Source organism: Nothoprocta perdicaria, unplaced genomic scaffold, assembly GCF_003342845.1.
Source record: "Nothoprocta perdicaria isolate Ctin4 unplaced genomic scaffold, notPer1 scaffold_335, whole genome shotgun sequence".
Taxonomy (NCBI): Eukaryota; Metazoa; Chordata; class Aves; order Tinamiformes; family Tinamidae; genus Nothoprocta; species Nothoprocta perdicaria.
In genome coordinates this window covers 58,325-80,573 of record NW_020455572.1, presented here as the reverse complement: position 1 = coordinate 80,573, position 22,249 = coordinate 58,325, and the positions used below count along the sequence as shown (strand labels likewise).

The window sequence follows — 22,249 nt, the reverse complement described above, 5'->3', positions numbered from 1 at the left end:
GATGAGGAGAGAGAGAGCTCACAGTTGCATTGGCTGAGGTATCAGAATGCACCTAAAAATATATTTATTGTTCACTGGAGAGGACATAATCATTAAAGAACTTGTCTTGTAAGGGAAAAGCTTTGCTTCAATGTTGTATAGTAGTGTATTTTATACTTCTTTACTGATTTCTTTTTTTTCTATTATAATTAACAATCTAAGTGTCATAATAACTGTCAAGTAATGGATATGGTCACTGACAGTAATTGTGGAAGAGTGGAATTATGTACAGTAATGGACTCTAGTCTTGACCTGTTATCTGACTCTCTCTACCTTTTCTTCTAACAGCTTAGTTGTAAAAAGTGATTTCAGCACAGGGAACACTGACTCTTCTCCTCATGTTCCAACATGTACTAAGTTTCGCTGATCCAATTATCACCTAGGTGGGGTAGCAATGTACTAGTTTTACATGTAAAATAAGATCATACATGGACACAGGGGAAGAAGCAAGTAAAATTGCCAAAAAAAATTTGCCATATATTTTCTCATTAGCATATAACTTATTCTAGCTTCATTGTTTAGGCAGGGTCTTTGTTTCAGTTTTAACCTGGTCAGTCTTACAAATGGAATTTAAATATATATTGTTGTAGAATTAGAATAGCTACTGGAATGACTACTAGAATCACAACAGTATAACATGAATACCAATGATGAATCAGATTCTTTACTCAAGGTCCAGTTCCTCCTAATTGCTATTTGTGGTTGTTTTCACACCATATTAAAAATAATTGCTTGTCTATAACAACATCTGTCAATCTAGCTAAGATTTCGCTATAGTAGCTTTAATGATTCCTGAATACCCCTTTATAGCAAATTTTTTCAAGTACTAATTTGATAAGGTATAAGGATCTAAGATGTAGAATATTATATTCCAAAATGCATACAGCAACATTAAGGCAAATTCTTTCCCTGATATGGAGACGAAGAATGAATTTTGCTGTCCTCGGTGTAGATCAGATTTATTGCTTCTTTTGTGGAGAAACTAGAGGATCAGTATTAAGAGCAAAGGCTGGTCTGATTCATAAAAGAGTTCACTGAGATTTATTGGTTGTCCTTCTGTTTAACCATGTAAGATCTTGTTTGTCTGGGCATTTTAACTTTGTCTTCATTTTACAGTGTCAATTATAATATAGCTACTGTGAATAATATTGCTATCCATTGTTATCAGTAGTTAATTACCATAGACTATTGGATTATTCCCCCAGAATTTGTGAAGGAGATATCATCTTCTCTGAAGCTGAAAAGAGGAAAAGTTCAGTCTGACTCTGGCTTCTTTTTGAAAACTTACTTGGCATATGCATTGATAGCATGGATAAGTACATTTGGTTGGTTGGTTGGGTTTTATACAGGTCCAGAAATCTCAGTTTAATGCAGAAATACTTAAATCTGTTTTTTTGAAAGAAACTATGTCCATAGCTGGAGTTGTTATTGCATGTGACCTGATAGGTAGGCTTTTCTTTTTTKKGGGGAGGGGGGGAGAGCGGGGAGGGAGGGACAGGCCAGAATATATACAGTGCCATGGATTCTTCTTGGTTCTGATTTATTTGATGTAAACTGAAATTAGTATATCTTAAAAGGATTTTAGTGTACAGTAGTTTTGATAATGTGCCTAAACTACCTTTCTTTCCTTTCTTTCTATAGTAAAATAATTTTCTCTTCTTAACAGTTTATAGACAGTTATCATTTCCTATTCTTATCATTTTTCCTATCATTCCTATCATTTTTCATTCTAGACATGTTCTAGTCATGTCTTAGACAGAAAATCTAAACAAGAAAGAACATCAATAAATATGATGCTTTGCAYTTACAATATGTTAAAAGTAGAATGAACAGCCACATTCAAATACCCTGCCATATGCATGAAATAAACCAACTGGACTTTACATGGAGGTGCTTCTATGCCAAAATCAGTTATATCAGGTCTGCCTTGACTGTAGACTAAGAGAAGGATGGTACCTATCATGGTACCTATCAGAGCTTGACATTCATAGCAAGTTTAACATTACCAAGATATCAGCAGCAATCTGGGGACATCCTTTCAAATAAAAGAATAACTGAAAAGAAATAAAAGGAGTCAGGCTCTTGAATTCATGTTTATTTTTAAGGACAAATGATCTTGACTTCAAGAAGTGCTCAAAATTAGGCAATGGGGAAATAAATATTTAAAAGAAATCAATTTCCATTTGTTTTTAAAATTTCTCTTTGAACTTGTAGGTATATATGCTCATTTTTTGCTCAATTTTGCAAAACTTTCAGCACAAGTTTAAAGTTTTTTGAACTGCTAAGTACTTTGTATTATGTATTTGTATGCCACCAATCACAAGCCCTTTCAGAGAGTATCTACATTAGTATTTAGGGAGTCTCTTTGAAGTGAACCTCCCTATCAAGAGAACCTTTTTATTTGCAATTGTGTATAAATCTTAGAACAGAACAGAAAATGGGTTTACTTTAAATGAAATGGAACTAAACTGTGTTTGGGCGCACACATAGCATACCCCAAGAATTAATGAGTATTAAGTCCTTATAAGCAGACTAGATGCACCAGTGAAGACAAAACTGTTCCTTCCAGCATGAAATGGAAACATTTTGAAGGYGATTTCAAGGAAAAATATTTCAGGGAATATTTTCAAGGAAAACATTTTGTACTAAGAAAACTAATGAAGAAAACTACTATGAATGCTAGAGATTTTAATTTTAGAACTACTGCAGAATTGTTTCAKCACTGCGTGATTCTATGTGACAAGGAACGGGTAGCTGAAGACCTTTCCTGACAAATGAAAATGCTCCTGGGTTTACCAGGTATTTTATAGGAATTACTAGGTAAAACTTCAGTTAGAAAAAAAATGGATTAGATTGTTTACACTGGATCAGAGTAGATAGTTGAAATGGTCTATATGAATAATTTTTGTGGCCAGAATCTTTAAAATAGTGGCCTGCTGGTTGAGAGGCATATAGTTTGCAGCTGAATTTAACACCTTCTTCAGCTTTGAATACGTTGTCTATTTTGCATCTGTCCCTTTGAACTCTTTCCAAATTTAAAGTTGAGCTCTCTGCTATGTCATATTAAATATTTTTCTCATTTCAGTATGAGACAACTTGAATAAAATTGTCGTTTGCCCTAAAAAGTGATTGCTTATAAATTTCAGGCATTCTTCTATTTTGTGATGCGAGCTTAAAGAATCCTTGGCAGATCTGCTGATCCCAAGAATTTTCAGTTTCAGAACTTATGTTCTTGTATAGAACAGAATTGTGTTCTATACAATGTTTGATTCATTTTTTCCACCAAGGATAGTTGATTTTGATAAAATATAATATTTATTTAGAATTAAAAATACATTATTTGCATGTTCYTTTTACTGGGTCATAACTCTGTATTGCTGTAAATATGCATAAATATGCATGTATGTATATATAAATTGTATAAATTCATATTTAATTCAAGCATGGTTTATACCAGCTTTGTAAAGATTAACACATAGTTTGTACAGAACAGAACAATGAAATAGTAAATGTGCTGTGATATATTTGACATTTATTACTATTTATTTGACCATTTGGTCACTGATTCAGATATGTCTGCATGTGATGAAAATCATGAAATCTTCTTTTCTTTTCACAAGATTGGCATAGATTATTATTTTTGAAGTTATGTATTTGTTATGTTCAAGCTTATTTTTGTTAAATGTAAACATTTTTTATTTTTTAAAAGGAAGGAATGGTATAGCATTTTTAAATGAAAGTCATTGTGGAAGCATTTTTAATTCTAAAACTTTCCACTCATATGGAATTATTTTTTTCAAATAACAACATTTGCATAAGAATTCAAATCATTTTGTATGTGTATATATATTAATAGAAATATATAATGTATACATCTAAATATTCTTGACTTTATATCTGCAGTCATTTGGATCTTTCACCCTCGCTTTGAATATAATATGAATGTTACAAAGTGCAGCTATACATGAAAATATTTGTAAAACAGAAATTCAGAAATGAGTGGAAGCAATGAGTGCAAATAAGTGCCAAGAATTACATTCAGTTTTCTCCTTTTTAGTGCTTTTGTTTGGAGATTTCACTAGTTTTCCATCTTCACATTTCACTATTAGACAAATACAACATTAATATCACACTTTAACAGCAGACTAGGAATAAAATTAGAAGATTTGACTCATTTTCTACTAGATATTATACTGTTAGTTAGTATTTATAATATTTGTGGTGCTTGCAAATATAACTACAAATACAAAACGTCTCAAATGCTGTGGAAAGGTACACTTTTGTACTGTACTCTTTGTTGTTAACTAGCAGTGTTTTGTCTGATCTTGTCAGACAACCCACTGAATGGAGCAGTGTAGGCATGAAAATTACCTGTACTTTCTTTCAATCTTCACCTCTGTCARGCAAACTTGCTTGCAGTAACTGGCAATAGGCTCTTAAAGAGCTACCTTTTTATTCTGTGTTGGACAAATATATGCAGTCAAAACTGCTTTTCTACTTCTTAGTTATACAATTAAACACATTTAGCAATTTGTTTACAGAATTTTATATTGCAGAATATGCATAGCATTTAGAAACATGTTCAATAGTCCATACATTATATTTAGGATATTTCACGGGTTTAATACCATGTGGAAAATTAATGCCAGCACTGAACTAGACAAGGTTGAAAAGAATAAATGACTGTCCAAGGCTTTCAATCTGATATAAGAATATTTCTGAAAGATTATTATTTAGATATTCGCATTTGGGATGTTCTCTATCATGGACTTCCTCTACTTCTAGGTTTCTTTTTTGTTTAAAAATAGCTAAGTGCCTATATTTCATGAGCATGCATTTAGCTGAATACTTTCATATTCATATTAAAGAAAAGTCATGAGTGAATTTAAGCCCGCATGTATTACCTTCAAGGTTTTATAGTTTAACTTGTCCTTGCCATAGCACCCATGATTTTTTTCTACGTATAAAGTCACATACAGAGTTTGCCTAAACAAATGTTAACTTTCAGTTTAAAATCAAGCTGAAGGCTAAAGCCAAGCTGAAGGCTAAAGTTTTATGGCAAAATATTTATTCTTAGAGTCTTTAGCAAGTGTGASTTTCAGAAGTTTTTTTAATGACATTTAGATATGCACCACTTTGTTAAAATCTCTAATTTCTTTGGATGCCAGACAATTTGTTAGTTAAATCTCCTGCTTCAAAGAAGACCAGTAAATAACACGGTAAAGTCTTGCTGTTCCCATGGGATTGGCAGATTTTGAGATCTTTTGTTTTAGATGAATCATTTCAGAAAATCTTCATCATTTCAGTCAGTATAGCTGGATGGATAGCAGCCCTGTCAAGATGATCATCATTCCTGTGTGCCAGCAGAATATCTGCAGAAAGACAGTATAAATCGGTGGGGGGRAAAAGGGCTCTTGTTGGAAAGGAACTGAATAATAATAACTGAATAATTTTCAATCTTGGCTCCCTGTGACTTTCTGTAGTATGCTTTTTTTTTTCTTAGCAGAATGGAGGATTGATTGATCTAATATTAGCTAGGACTGTAATTGCTAGTGCTAATCCTTATCATTATTGCGTTAGCTGGGTTAGCCTAATTATTAGAAAAAAATAATTCTTAATTTGAAGAAGCTTTTGAAAACTGTGATAAACTGTGATAGTTTATGATAGTCTTCTTTGTTCTCCTTTTATCTTTTTGCCCTGGGTATATTCACGAGCTCCAATATCCTTATATGAAAGATACATGACAAGTATCTAACACTGATCGTGCACTTCTGTGAAGTTAGGTAAACCAGTTTAATAACCCAGAGCTGGAGAGATATGCAATCTCCTCCCCAGTCTTTCTCCAAAATAGCCACCTGCTCTGGATCTTTACTTTTGACATCTTCCTATTGCTTACTTTATTATTTTTTTTTTTCTGGCTCTACTATTCATCATATTTTCCCATAGAATGATGTAAGTTTCAAAAAAATAATCCGGCTGGATTGCTGAATAGAGTTTGTTCACTAAAAGTTTAGCCAGCTCTGCAGCTGGAGCAAGGCCAGTGGTAGGAGGACTCAGTCAGGAGCATGGAAAGCAGGAGAGAGCAATGAAGAGGAGGAAGAGAAACCTTCCTCTTATAAGCAGTTCTGAGCTGCTTATGAATTTGCAGCTGTGCACTTTGCAGTTTTTGGCACCGTGATCAGATAGTAAGTAAATCTGTGGCCATCTCAGCTGCCCTAGTGAAGAGGTCATTAAAAAGCAAGCCCTTGGAGACCTTTTAAGGCCTGACAAGATAAAGCCATGAGCGTTTTCATCCAACCCTGTGACAGGGTGTTGAACTGGAAACATTCTGAGATCCCTACATGTGTGATACTTCAATGAAACAGAAAAGCAAACACTCAAGGCAGACACACAGAGTAGAAAGATTTGAAGCTGCAGGCTTAACTGTACAAAATATATGATATACAAATAGCAATTTCATGGTGCTTTGCTGTAGAGATGTAGCTGCTAGTCCAGCAAGCTTCTTTCTCTTCTACTATAGTCTTTACTCATAGCTTGAGATTATTGAATCTGGCTGGCTATTAAAATACAATTTAATTTGAGCTGTTCTATATGAATACTGTCTGTTGGCTTTTTTGACTGTTTGTTGGCTTTTTTTTCCACTGCCTTTTTTGAACTTCTCTCTCCTTGGGGATAATTGAGAAAATGGGAAGGAATTTGGGTGCAGCTGTCTCTATTGGCCTTCATAATTAGCACGAAGCTTGCTTTGTTTAGGTAGAATTTTGGTAAATTCTACCTAAATTTAGGTAGATTAGGTAGAATTTAGGTAAATTTAGGTAGATTTATGTAGGTAAATTTAGGTAACTTTAGGTAGAATCTAGGTAGAATTTAGGTAAATTCTTAAAATTTATAGCAGGTTATCTGTACTGCCCTGGGAAGTAGTACTGGCACTGATTTCTAACAACACATTTTGAATAAAAACTTGATCACTTTGAATTTCACCTGATGTTCTTGAATCCTATAGCGTACCAAGGGACAAGCATATCACTCCTTACAATTTCGGCATATGTTGAATACATTTATTTTAGACACTTCAATAAATATTGCAGCTCTAATCCAGAAACACTTTCACTGAATAGGAGTAATTTTGTGTAGACCAGTATGTTTTGTAGGAAATGATTTCTGAGTTGCATTTTTTGAACTGATTTAGAAACAGCTTGTTTTAAAAATGATAGAAAATAAGTGGAGACTCTGAAATCTTTTATAAGCACATATAATTTGTATTGTATTTTTTAAACTTTTTGTTTGTTTGTTTTCTATTGAAATGTTTTCAGTAATGTTTTCTTTATTTTGGCATACTGTGGGCTATCAAGCATGACCTGAATTCAAAACAGCATTGTAGTTCTAATTTGCATGATCTGCTAGAGACACTATTCAATTGTAAATTAATTATGGAAAATAATGGAACATTATAATGAAGGCTTCACAGAAGTTAGTGATTCTCTGTTCCATAGTATTTTAAACTTTTTCTGTATTAAATGAATATACCTATGAAGRGCTGGGAAGGGAGAGAGGAAAGGGTACAGATGTTTTAATTTCATGTGCATGGAAGTCAGTCATTYGTATGTTCATAAATAAGCTGCTGAAATACTTAGACTATTAGACTGTATAGTAGACTGTATATAGTCTGTAATAGGCTGTATATAGTTAGACTGTAGCTTTGAAAAATGCAGTCTTAATTGAAAAGGCAGTCGTGTCTTTCCTAATAGTTTTACTTCATTATCACTGTTGATGCAAATGTGAAATAGAATGGTCTACTTTTTTAGCAAATTAAAGATACTCTTAACGCAAGGTTGCATTCACTATTGAACTTSTTTTCATTTATGATTCTACCAGATCATGTGACAAAGTCAATCACAGATTATAACCTTTATTACAGAACAAAAATATATCGCATATGATGACATATTACAGAACCACAAAAAAGTGTGATATATTATCATCTGTGATATATCACACTATATATCACAAACTCTGATTTATTTAAACTAGAATTTGATAAAAACACATTTATGTCCTGTGGAAGATGTGCTGTTATGATATTTTGGAAAACTAATGCTAAGATTTTTTTTAAACATGGTAAGACATCTTTTTTGCTTATCAATCCAGCTGATCATTAAAATTGGGCAGCCTTCCATGTTACCTTKCATGAAGGAAAATTTTGACCCAAAAGATTCATATATGAAAAAAACCAGTTCAAGTGTTCAAGAAAAGCCATTGGCTCTCTGTAAACAAAAGAGGCAGAAAGTATGATATAAATCATCAAATTAGTCATCAATGTCTTTCTGAAGTAGTGTTTTTTGGTGAACTGTATAGTTCTGAATTTCAATTGTGCTCACTTATGTTTTTATATTGCTCTTAAAATTGTGCCTTAATGCATCTGCAGACATATCTTGAGCGGTGAACATAACAAAGAGACTGACATTCTTTACTGAATACATACATGCTTTTGCAAATAAAAAGAAGACAAATGGTGTAGTATATGTCTTAATGCCAGTAGCTGCTGCTGTTCTTTGGCAATTGCATTAATGTAATGCCTATTACTGCTTTTGTTTTTCTTATCTCTCCTGTCTCTTAGAAACACCTAAAAGTTTCTTTTGAAACTTCTAGATTATGCAGTATATTATTTTCTATCCCTTGTAAGAGATGCAGTTCCTGATCTCATTCTATTACTTTCCTGAAATTAACAGGCAAGGTCACATGATTCCAACTATTTTTACAGCCCTGGACCATGTGGGTATTTTGTGCAACGAGGAAGGGAAGGAGAGGGAGAAGGAAATCTACTGTAGAACTCTGCAACTTGTCTCAAAAATAAAAATTTTACTATACAACAGTGCAAAGTAACAGAAAGTTCAGCAAGAACTAAGTTTTTGCTTCTAATTTACCTTCTTGCTTCTAATCTACCTTCTAATTATTCTAAATTCTTAGAATTATTCTAATTATACTAAAAGTTATGCTAACAGTAGCTACTTAGTAAAGTGAGAATGTTATTTCATTTATTCCAACTGTCCAAATGAATGAATTAGGTAAACTAGTTCTGACCAATTTTACCATGAGTTCCCTCAACTCATGCTCAATTCCAGGGAAGCAATGTCAGGAAGACGCCCCTGTCCTGAGGGGCTCTGTGAGCTGGCAGAGCCAGTGTTGTTCACGAAGAGCCAAGAGGGCCCCCAGGGCCAACCTGTTAGTATGTCCAGGGGAAGGAGGAATTGAGGCCAGTTGCTGTTCTCCTCACTTTGTTGCATTCGCTGGCTCAGCTGCTGCAGGGTTCAGCTTTCAGAACATCATCCTTGTTATGACATTTGCACCCACAGTGATGGGGTGGGTGCTGACTGAACACGTCTTATGATCTGGGAAGACCCAAGCTGGGAGTATTCTTTGTTATACCCAAAGTGCTATTACAACATAAACGAGGTCAAATGCAAGGTCAAGAGATAGCCRTCACCATGGATCCAATGGCATCCTGTTGGTCCACAGTTTTCATGCATGTCCGTGGTGGAGGGTCTCCAGATTGTCATCTGTTATTCGATTGTCCATTTTTTTATAGAATATCCAGGAAGATCTTTCCTGGACAACAGCATTCCCACATTCCTGCCTTGGTAGTTTGGGGTGATACACATCCTCCAAAGCAGTACAGCCATTCGTTAATCCCATCCGAAAACTATTTTGAGTCCTTATCCATTCACAGCTGCTGAGCTTGGTTCTTGCATCAAATTGACCAGAAAGACAAACAAGCTTTGAAACAATCAGCTCAAGATATGGTCCCTCAAATCACCCAGCGTCAGGCTGGCTGCTTGAATGCTCCTCAGCAATGAAGAAAGGAGTTTGAGTTACTGCGTTGTCTGCTTTGTGCTTGCAGTGTTGTTCCCAAGGAGAGATCCAATAGCTGGGGTAAGGAGTTAATTCCATCCCGCAGTTATTAATACTGCCCCTGCAGTGAAGCCAGTGTTGTCTGTCAAGGTCTTGACGGGAGGAAGATAATCCACACCACAGGGATTAACACTACGCCTGAGGCAATAGGAGGCTTTTGTTTCTCAGGCCCTGGAGTCCAAGATGACCTTATCTCTAAGTATTGGCGTACTCCTTTTTGGACTTTACTTGTACTTGTGTGTGTGAATACAAATTCTCCAAGCATTATTGAAAAACAAACCCTCCATTGTTTGATGCATAACAATTTATACAGACAAAGGAATGCAACTATTTAATAATATTTCAGATTTATGCATCTGCAGGACTATACCAGTTAAAGTGTTTTGTCACACAGAATCACAGAATATTCAAGGTTGGAAGGGACCTCTAGAGATCATCTAGTCCAACCTTCCTGCTCAAGCAGGCACACCTACAGCATGTGGCACAGGGTGGCATCCAGATGGGTTTTGAAGACCTCCAGAGAAGGAGACTCCACAGCCTCCCTGGGCAGCCTGTTCCACTGCTCTGTCACTCTAACAGTAAAGAAGTTCCTCCTCACCTGTCCCTAATTTTCAGAGAGGGATTTTCAAAGTTAATTGTCAGTACATTTATTGCCCTCTTACACAGGCAAAACAAATATATCAAAGATACTTTCACATATTCTGACCCATGTTAATACTTACTGCCTTATGATAAATGTATGTATGCTCAGTGTGAACAAAATGCACTGCAAAGCTCAGGTACATTCACCTGATCCTGTGAGAGGTATTGACGTTACAACAGTTAGTGAATTAGCATGAACTGTATTAATTTAAGTGCAGGAGAGATAATGAGCTGTCTTTGGACATTTTACCTTTCCTAATACAGCAAATAGGGCACTGGTAGGTGGTAGATTTTAGCTCCAAACTCCAATCATTCTGCAATATAGACCCTTTTTATAGCAAAATAAATTGTGTTTTGTAAAACTATTTGGAATCAGCAGATGTTGTTTTCCATTAGCTTCAATGAATCCAAAACATCATAGCAGGCATTAAAAACTGTGTGACAGCACATCAGGGTTTTAGAAGGCTGAAGTATTCTTATGCAGAAGTGATACTGAAAGAGTTTATTCTCTGTTTGGTATATGTATTTTAGTATGAACTTATAATTTGTATACGAAGATAAGAAAATGAGCTTGCAAAAGCTGCCCAAGGAAATGAGTTCAACATCGTTGGGCAGTTTTAGTTCTTTCTGTGAAATAATAACAGCTTTGAGTAGTCTGAGTTTATTTTCTGAATATCTGAAATAAAGAAAAATAATTAGAAAACTAAATCAGATGCTACTGATAATGCCGGGTCCAGCTTTTGGTGTTCTTGGAGCATTTATAACTGAAGGAAAGCAAGTTGGGGATTCAACCAAAATCTCAGCTCAAATTCACAGCAATATCCCATTGCTATGAAGGCAGAACACATTGCTAATCCATAGTATGTAAACTCTTAGAATAGTGTAGTTCTGGTATTGCTAGACTACGCTCACAAACTATACTCAGCATACTCACAAACACAAACACACACTAGTATTAATGTGTCTTTGTTATTTTGCCTYGTATGCCCAGATGCTAATTTGCTTTGCATTTGAATGAATTCATGAAATGTAGCATCTGGAGTTTAGTCTGTTTTGATTTGCTTCACTAGCAGCATGAAGTTCAGACTGTGTAACAGAATATATTTGCTGCTAGGGCTCTTTCCATTAAAGTTACTATGGCAAAAAGTAAGACAAAGTAAATGTGTTGCTTTGCACTTCCAGACTATTATTTTGGTAAGATTATTGCAAATCTTTGGAGTAGGAGCTTGGTTTCCCCATTTGAACATAAATACCATGTGTTTTATAAACAGATCCCTCTATAATGTCACAGGCCTCTGCTTAAATCATCTAATGTCTATCACAAGTGCAAGGTCAAACAATTTGCTTTAGTATAAGAATACTTGTAAGAAGATGATCTAGTTTATAATGACCCTCCTCTACCCTCTGTGAGGTTTTTTTTTTTTTTTTTTTTTTTTTTTTGCTAAATGCGATCAGCTGTATTAGAGGTATATTACAACTGCAAAATCAGTAATATCTTAGATTTGGGTGCTGGAGAGCTGTCTTAGTTTTCACGTATATCTATTTTAACTCAGCCATTGATTTGTGATCAGTATGAATAAGGAGAAGTCATGAGGGTAGAAAAGAAAAAGGAAAATTTCAGAGGCAGCTCAAATTTGCTTATTTCACAGAAGTTTAGTAAGTGTTTAGAAATTGTTTGGTAATTCCAGCACTTTAAATGTCATTTTATGATGTCTTTTAGACATACTCTTGGCAGTGAAATCTGAGTATCAATATCTAAAATTAATAGCATCCATGAAAAGCATGACAAACATTTTTACTTTCTGTGACCTGGAAGAGAACAGGCCTTGTCGGAGTAACAGACAATCTTTACATGACAGACAATCTTTACAAACAGACAATCTTTACAAATACATGTACAAGCCAACAAATAGAAGCTTAACTTTTGGGTTTGCCCAGGCATACATTGAACTAGTTCAGTACTGGGATGACGTTTTGGTGTTGCTGAAATTATATATACCACTTCTTTTTGCCATTTCAGCCTGAATCTGTTTTTAATTACTGCAGTAATTTATCATGTTTTTGAAATGGAAAAKATATAAATATGCATTCTTATACAAGAAATTCACCATTATGTCATCAAATGCATCGGTGCTACTGTAAATAATAAAGGCATACAGACCACTGTGATGGAAGCCTCCTTAAACACTGTAATTATCAGAAAATACTACAGCACTACCAGATTATTTCAGATCTATGTCTTTTGAATTCCCATTCTGCTAAATTCCCATCTCCAGCCTTAGCATGTATCTGATTTATTGAGATGGGAAGCTTTCTTAAATAAAGGTCCTATTCCTTCATTTTTTCATAGGGCGGATCCTATATGCTCAGCTGGTGAGGAAAGATTGTAAAATACACTGAACCAGGACATTTAATTTAATTGTTAACTTTTTTTTYCCCCCTGTTGAACAGTGACTCTTTGAACTGGTTATGGAGCAGAATAAAGCTGGTTGTCAAACTGTATATTAATGAAAACTCTAATTAATAATGATGAATGATGTTGAATTGTGAAAACATAGTGGAAAATCTAGATGTTCATGTAGAGTTTCCAGATCAGTGTGATAAATTTAAGGCATGGGCATGTCTCTAACTCTTTTTACATTGAWTAGGAAGAATAATTGGGGTAGATGAAATGCATTTTGTTAGATTTTAGGTTCATAAAATATTACATATATTTCTAATTACCATGATAGCATGGGTTGCTGTAAAATTAGTTCTGAGCTATCATAAGCATTCCTAGATGTCTTCAGAATTTTAAACAAAGTTAAATCTGGAGTGGTTCCTAGAAAACTTTTATTCTGCGAGGTATTTCACAGCTTCAAGAGAGCCTGTCCAATAGATGTATTATTATCACAGATTATCCARAGTTAGTTGATCAAGTGAATCCTTTCAAGAAATGTTCAGATGTTTGTCTGTAATTAGGCAATTGCTTATAGCTTTTGTGCAACATACTGAATAACATCAACTATTGTTGATGGCAGTGGAAAGTCAAGAGGAGGATGCATAGTGAAAAAGGGTATTAGTTACCTTTATTTTCAGAATACAATGGATTTAGTAAATATGTATGGGAGATACATGTCTGTAGTCCAAGCAGGAAAACTAATTAATTTTGGCTCTCGCTCTGACTTACTGCATTTCAGCAGTTTGCAGAGATATTAAAGTGTATATTTTTTGTGGAAGAATACAGTTGATGACAAAAAATAAATACAGAAAGGGGAGAGACAGGTTATTATGATTTCACCAATATATACTTTTGCATTTATCCTAACTTCCATTATTTGTGTTTCTTCATGGCTGTTCAATTTCATTTCTTGGTAATTTTAATATCATATTTTCTTTGCATGTTGATGTTATTGGAAAGAGTGACTTTTCTTGAAAAACGAATGAATTTTCAAGAGCCATATCAAAAAAATATATAAAAAGGGCTTTGTGCAGTGATTTTATGAAGGCCCTAAGCTTCTTCCTAGGACTTTTGTCCATAGTACTTCCATGAGTGAAATATTAAACAGTAAGTATGTATTCTGAGAATTATGTGACAAAGCAAAATAAAGAAATGATAGATAATTTTAATTATGTTTTTGTATAATTATTTGATATCTGTTCTTTTTACATGCACCAAAAGCATCAATGAATGTGTAAGTGCCTTGTGCGTATATGAGACATAAAAAGTTGTAAAAATATTTTCATCTAGATTCCATTCTAATGGAATTGTGAAAGGATTTWAAAAAAAAGAATACTCTTCTAAGTCTTCCTGATTACTGAATATCAGTACTTTATGACTAAAAATTCATACTTAGGATCACAGTTTGTTAGAGGCAATGATCAAGCTTTATTATAAGGAGAATTTCTTTATTGCAATATGTGCATTCTCCAGAAAGGTCAGAACCATGCAGCTGCTGTTCAGTTTGTCTCATGATGAAACAACTGGAGGATGGAATTAACTCATATATTTTTAACATGGTTTTGGATACTGCTTTACTGCTAGTTGAAGAAGAATTACTTAAAATAGTGAGGGGAGAATGTAAAGAGGATGGGGCCAAAGTCTTGGTGGTGGTAGCCAGGTGGCCAGTGACAGAACAAGGAGTCATGGCAACAAACTGAAACACAGGAAGTTTCATTTGTGTATGAGAAAGAACTATAAGGATGACAGGGCCCTGGCACAGGCTGCCCAGGGAGGCTGTGGAGTCTCCTTCTCTGGAGATCTTCCCAACCCACCTGGATGCGACCAGGTGCCCCGTGCTCTGGGTGTCCCTGCTGGAGCAGGAGGTTGGACTGGATGATTTCTAGAGGTCCCTTCCGACCACAATCATTCTGGGATTTTGTCATTCTGTGATTTCACAATGAAATTTATATTTACTTAAAATTCACATGATTCTAATAGTATTCTTCTATAACATCCTAAAAATATTTTATTCAAATTTCACAACRTATTTGAAACAATTTTGTTCTTTCTTTTTTCAAAATGTAGATTTTCAAATATTTTCTATCAGATGATAGCCATTTTTTGTGGATGTGTGCCCTTTTTCAGCCAAGGTCTTTAAAGTGTAATTTACACTCTGGAAGGTCTTGGATTTTTCTGTATCTTCCTGGATAYATATCTTCTTGGTACAACAGTCAAATAATTTTGTTATCTAGTTCTATATTCCTGATTATGAGAGGATTATGTGAGATAAGTAGATCAAAAGAGTGTGTCAAATTTGTTATATTATTTTTGAAAGGATGGAGGCAAAATAATTTTAGTTTTCCTCTATATAATATTTGGTTATTGTATAATCTATAAATCTCTAAAATGGTTTATTCAGGTGCAGAGAAATATACTAGTCAGAATTTTCATTTCTCCCTCTGCCATAGTTCTTCGGCACATTTTTGTCTTGTGTCTCATTAAAATAAGAGGAAAATTCTATATGGCAAGAGGGAGGTGACAGTTCTGAAATGCTCTTTGCTTCCTGCAGAATGGGAGGCATGGATAGAACACACTTGGCAGTGGAATTTGCAGTGCTGAATGCCATTGTAAGCTAAAAGAACAAGATAAACCTGCTGCTGAAAAGACTCTTTTATATCGTGTTGTCTCCATCTTATGTTTAGTGCTTAGTCTGTTTCAGCTTTAGAGCCGTTAGTAAAGTATTATCTAAGCTGCTGTAAGCAGCACAATACTCTGCCTCCCCTAGAGTGCCAGCGACTACACAATATTATTTGGAATTATTTGAAATGTTCACTTGCCTCTTTACATCAGCGGAAATGTTTATAGCTTTGACAATCCTCTTCRCTCTGTGTTTCCTCTTTGGGAAATCGCTAAATATGATTCCAACCAATCTATGGAATTTCACAAAAAAAAAAAAAAAAWACTTTTTCAAAGATCTCAGTACTAAGAATTCTAATGTGGGTTTCTTCTTTTTTCTAGTAAGCAATCAACAGAGCTGGAAAACTTGGCAGTGAACTCTTTGTCTATTGCGCTTTTATTTATGGATCCTGGATTTTACAAGGTAATTGTTCCATTTTAACTGTCTGCATTTTTTTTCAATTTACAGTGTTTTTTTTTCAATTTTCAACATTGAGTTATATTAAATATTCATATGCTACAAGTGTTATGTCTTGCTTTGAATGCATTAAGAAGTGTAAACCCTCTCAGAAAGGAAGGAAAATGTTAACAAGATCTGTGAGTTCCTCAACTGCACTTCCAGTATATTTCCATTAGTCTGAGTGGAAGAAGAGTTAAGCTAAACCTTAACATTTTAATTTGAAAATTAATGCATTTGTTATTGAAGGATTGCTTCTCTGTGTATATACATTCTGAGTTTATTAGAGATTTTATAGGTAGAGAGGCTAAACACACTTGTCCAGATGTGTCCATCTATGCTTGACAATCCTATTGCTTTATAGGTTTTAAATTTAAAAATATTTTGATGCCTGCTCTTAATAGTACTTAATAGTTTTCTAATAGTAATAGTTTTCTAATAGTAATGTTCTGGAAATAGTCATGTTAAATATTTGAAACATTTAATTATGTAGAGTTTTAAAATGCCTAGGGAAAAATAACTTGCTTTGATAATTATTTTTGTTACCATGAGTAGAACTGGTTTTATCAATAGAAATATCTCCCTTAATATCTTCCTCCACTGTGGATAAGTTAGAGTTATAGTTAATGTTATTCTCTTCCCTTGTAGATGTTATTCCACCACCAGTTCTATCTTTGAAGTTATTTTAGCTGTAGGAGAGAATATTACTCTGAATTTTGCTGCTACTGAAGCTAGTCCTTTTACACATGTTGAAAAAAGGACTTTCAAAAGCTTTCCTATTTTGTTACATTTTAAAAAGAATAGAACAAGCAAAAGCTACTCCAAATTCATACTTTTTAAATATAGAGCTAAGCAGAAGAATTATCCTCTTGACACAAGGGCTACCATGAGCTATATATTCYCGGTGAAAATTGGCTCTTCCAAACAAGAAAATCAGCAGCCTTTACAGCAGCTAAGATGGAGGAGAGAACATTCAGCTCTGATGCATTTATTTAATAAGTGGAATCCAAGGGCTGTGCATTTCAATCAATTGCATTTCTTTAGTAAAGAGAAGAAAAAGTTGAAGTGGGTGGGAACTCTGCTGTGCATGAAACTGTGCCACAATATGTGGGTGGTGACTGAAAAAGAGGAACGTAGCAACATTTTAGACATTCTAAAGATGAAAGCCATTTGTAAATACTGAAGAAGAGTGTTGTTTTTATTGTCTTTCACCTTTCAATAATATGCCTTAGGATGATCACCTGATGTGAGGGATAGTAAGATATTTTCGATCAGCTGAAAGGCAAGCTTTAGAGTTGTGATTTGATTAATATTAAGACAGATTTGGGAGTTACTGTGAACAGAATTTCCTCTCCTTCTATCCTTTTGTCTTTCTACTTTAAAAAAAATACTAAAATCAATGTATATTTTAAATTATTATCACATACCCATCTTTATTTTCTTTTTTTTCTTGTGAATATGGAATACATAGGATGTGGATTGCTATAAACTGGTACTGAGAAAGTCGTCTCTGTACTGTTGATGTGATATTGGAGTGCTAACAGAAACAAACAAAAATTTATAAGAATCTCATGAATGTGTCTGTCTGTAGCACTCAAACAATTATTAAATACTAATGTAAGATAGTCCTGTCTTTGGGATAGAATTTTGCAATCAAAATTCAGCTTGGTACAATATCATGCTTAACTTCCATAAGTTGAAAAATATATGAGCAGGAAAAAAACCACATAACTTTAAATATACTTACTATGAAAAGGGTGACATTTGAACTGCAGTTACAATAAAAGTTAAAAAGAGACCTTATCAAAATAATGTTTGTACTCTCCCAAAGTATGCCTGTTTATTTTGATTTACATGATTAAAAATAATGTAAATCAGGGTTTTCAGCTTCAGTCTGACAAAAAACCAGAACATTAAAAACCCATTACATAATAGTAGCCCACTGATACACAGATGGCTAATAAATACATTATTTTTTTCTAGGTAAACAGAAGCTTTCATTTAAAAAATTAAAAAAAAGTATATTTAGTACAGCTCAGATTTCTGGTAAAATATGTACCTATTAGTAGAAATTAAAAACATGTTTTTGACGCAAGCTTCACAGCTTTGTTCTTGAATAATAACTTACTGAGCTCTATTCCAAGCAGGTTTACTGCCTCACTATAAATWAAATTATAGTTAGACTAGAAGATTCTGCTCAGACCTGGTATGGATTTAGGTTTAATCATTTATGATGGTGTTTTCTGACACATTTTACTCTTCTGGACAGAATCTTTTTCTGACAGCTAGGGGTTGTCAAAGCAAGTTAGACTCCASACCTGAAAGGCTTGGTAGTACAGGATGTTTACATGCATACTATTTAAGTGCTAGTGATGAAAAGCCCATCCAATTCTCTCTGAGAACCTTGTTTTAAATTAAAAGCCCTTGACCGGCCAAGCAAGAGTAAGTTTCCCAACCGTGTTAATGAGAGAACCAGAACAAGTCTGTGCTTGCTAATGGTATGGAAACAGTCTCATGTGACAATCCTATAGGAATGCTGTTGGAAGCATTGCACACCTCTTCTAGGAATAGAGATTTCTCCATGCTGAGAAGCAGTGCTGTTATCTTACTTAGTTCTGTTTGAGATGTGATGAATGTGACTGAGGAGATTGATGCATGTACTGTTAACTGTTAAAGAAGTGTTCTTCATATTCCTCGGGCATATTATGAGAGGTGGCCAACTACATGGCAAGGAATAAAATAACTACAGGCCACTTGAAGTAATATAATTTGACATGGCAGAAGAAGGCACTGAAGTGAAGAAGAATACATTAGAGTATGCAATTCTCTCCCGAAATTCTGAAAAAGAGATAATGCTAGCAAAAAAGTAGATTTTTTTTCTTTTCTACATTTTCTACAGGTAGTTCTCAGAAGAAGTTGTTATTGGTGTAAATACTAACAGTGTCATTCAATATAAGAAGATTTTATTTATACATTCAGAAATAGATTTAGGTGTAAATACAGCTTTATGAATCTGATAACCTTCTATAATGGAAACATGAGGAGGGGCTGGAAGCATAAGACTGGAAACATGAGGAGAGAGCAATGGATGTTGTCTTTTGGCTTTTGACTCCCCTAATGTCCTCCAAGCTAAGGTCAAGAAGTGCAGGATAGATGAGTGAACAGTAAGGTGGACTGAGAAGAGACCAAATGTCAAAGCTCAGGGAGCTGTGGTAAACGATGCTGAATCTARCTGGAGGCCTGTGGCTAGTGGTGTCCCCCAAGGATTAGTATTGGGTGCTATTCGATTTTGGTGCTATTCAATTTATTCATCAACAGCGTGAATTAAAGGCCAGAGTGCCCCCTCAGCAAGTCTGCAGATGAAACAAAATTGGGTGGAACAGCTGACACACCAGAGGTCTGTGCTGCTGTTCAGAGGCGCCTGGACAAACTGGAGAAATGAGTAGGGAGGGGCCACCTGAAGTTCAACAAAGGCATGTTCAAGGTCCTACATCTGGGGAGGAATAACCCTGGACGCCAGTATAGGATGAAGGTTGCCCTTCTGGAGAGCATCTCTGCAGAGGAGGATTTGGTGTCCAACAATTTAAATTCTGGTGCCCAACCGTTTAAGCATGAGTCATGTGTGCACCCCCAAGCTTGAACTTATACACATGAGTGCACCACCAAGACCAATATATCCTCGAGGGCATTAGGAAGAATGTATCCAGAACATCAAGAGAGGTGGTCCTCCCCCTCTACTCAGCCCTGGTGAGGTCACCCCTGGAGTACTCTGTCCAGTTTTGGACTTTGCTTTACAGAGAAGACATGGTCCTACTTGCAGAGTCCAACATAGGACTATAAAGAAAATGAGGCTACAGGAGCATCTCTCTTCTGAGGAAAGACTGAGAGGCTGTTTAGTCTATAAAAGGCAAGACTTAAGAGAGGGTTTTATCAGTGTATACCAATGTATTAAGGTCAAGAGGATGGTGTCAAGAGGATGGGGCTGAGCTCTTTTCCATGGTGGATAGTAATAGGACAGTATCTCTGGACACACTCAAAATCCTCTTGCATGCAATGCTGTGCAACGTGCTCTAGGTGACTCTGCTYGTGTAGAGGGGGTTGAACTAGGTGATCTCCAGAGGCTCCTTCTAACCTCAAGCATTCTGTGTGATTCTGTAAGCAGAGAAGCAGCATGCTGCTAAAAAAGTAATGTTCTTCTGAATTTGTCAGAGACTCATCAAGATGCTCTTGGATTCCTCACTTTGTTTAGGGAAAGCCTTTGTGCTGAGTTTGGTATTTTTTCTCTGGAGAATGCTGCTGCATCTTCAAAGGCCATTATTTGAAGTCTCTTAATGAATTCTGTATGTGCAAAAATTGTCCTTTTTTTTACATGTTTTTTTCTTGTTTAAGTTGTTGCATAAATTTGCAGTCTTTTTGGAATCATTTGAGAGTGTTTCCTTCTAACTGGGAACATGTCTTAGACACAATTATAAAAAAAAAAGAATAACATTTTCTTTTTTTTTTCAAAATTGTATTCAAATTTTTCCTCAAAAAATGAAAAAAAATCCTCCAACCAAATTAAGGAAATATCTTCATACTCATGGAAGAGTCTTAAATTTGAATGCACTGATGAAAGGTAAGGATCTGCATTCTAAGGTTTCTTTTACAACTCTTAGAATAGATTTTAAAAATGTGGAGGTGTGATTTAAATATTAATATGTTCATACTGAATATATCATTTTAGTCAGTCAGTCAGTCATCAAGTCAGTCAATTTAGATGACTAAATCCTCTTAATACCATAGTGCCCTGGTAGCTCTGAAATCATGGACAGTAGCTGTCATAGTCAGTAGTATGATATATTAAGCTTCCCAGAGACCAGTATCCTTGAGAAAACCAACTGGTTACAAATGAGATTCTTATAGTTTTGTTCAAGGTTTTTCAAGAAGCCTATGATATCTAAAACAGCAATTGGATTCTTAGCGTACAGTAGTAGCATGGATGTTTGAAATACAAAGGTAATATGAGGTGAAACTGAAAAAAAACAATGAATGAGATCATGACTGTTACAATTGCACATCCCAGTTGCTAAAGAAGGTTGTTTAAGCTTCATGGCATCTCTGAAAGTCAAAATCATGCCAATAACTGTGAAAGAAGTCAAGCTTTTGAAAGCGAAGTTGATACTGATGGGCTGCGGAATTAGCAATTATTACAATTTATATTGTAATATAAATGAGGTATCGCACTGAGTTTCCAGTATACATAAGTTCTAAGGAAACTGACCAAAAAGACAAATGATGAACACCGAGCTCAGAACAAGGGAGGAGTAAAGCTTCAATAACAAACAACAGTTTTTAACTTTATGTGGAAACTATTCCAATTAATGCCCTTGACCCATCTGAATTAAGATGCTGATTCTGACTTCTCATAATACTGCAACTAATTCTTTGGACTGTGCAGCTGTGATAAGAACCTAGATATAAGGTTCTTATATTCTGTAAATTATGTAATGTGATAATATTCCAGCTTCATTCAACTATATTATAGAAATTCTCAGCTCTGCTGAGTGTCTTAATTACAGGAGTTGGATGTACAGATATAGAGCTATTGTTGCTTCAGTCAGCAAAACATATGATTTGTGCGTAGCAGCAGGTAAGTGGTAATGGTTAGCAGAATTGCATCCTACAGAGAATAACATATTTTCTGGCTCAGAGAATGCTTCTCTCTCTCACTTAGAGTGAAGTAAAATTGCATGTTGGAAGATTTACAGTGATAATGACTTGGAAATTCTAGTTTGCGAAATTAAAACTGCATTCATCCCTCTAACCATAAGTTTTAAGTAGTAAGGGAAGGTTTTTTTTCTTTAGTTATGACCTGACCAAAACCTAGGCTATTCAACACTGCCGAATTTCACCTGCCGTCTGTATTCCAGCTTTTACCTAGAATTAGTGTTTCCTTTAGTTACCAGACAGTCTTGCAGAATACAGTGTGTGTGCTTGCTGGAGATTGGGGAGAGGCAAAGAGAATGCTAGGAGAGATAACCTTTTCTATCATCCTTGATTTGGCCTGTCCTTCAGTTCAGAAATAAAAATTGATGCATCTGTAAGCAAATAACTGTCACATAAAT

At 35.0% G+C, this 22,249-nt stretch overlaps 1 long non-coding RNA gene across 1 annotated transcript in view; it reads left to right on the top strand.

Annotated features, from left to right (window-relative positions):
* Positions 1-16,041: 16,041 nt before the first annotated feature.
* LOC112951053 overlaps positions 16,042-22,249 on the top strand; it is a 44,155-nt gene continuing 37,947 nt past the window's right edge. The window contains exon 1 of the long non-coding RNA XR_003250130.1: positions 16,042-16,112. This is a non-coding gene — a long non-coding RNA (uncharacterized LOC112951053). The remainder of the gene's footprint in view (positions 16,113-22,249) is intronic.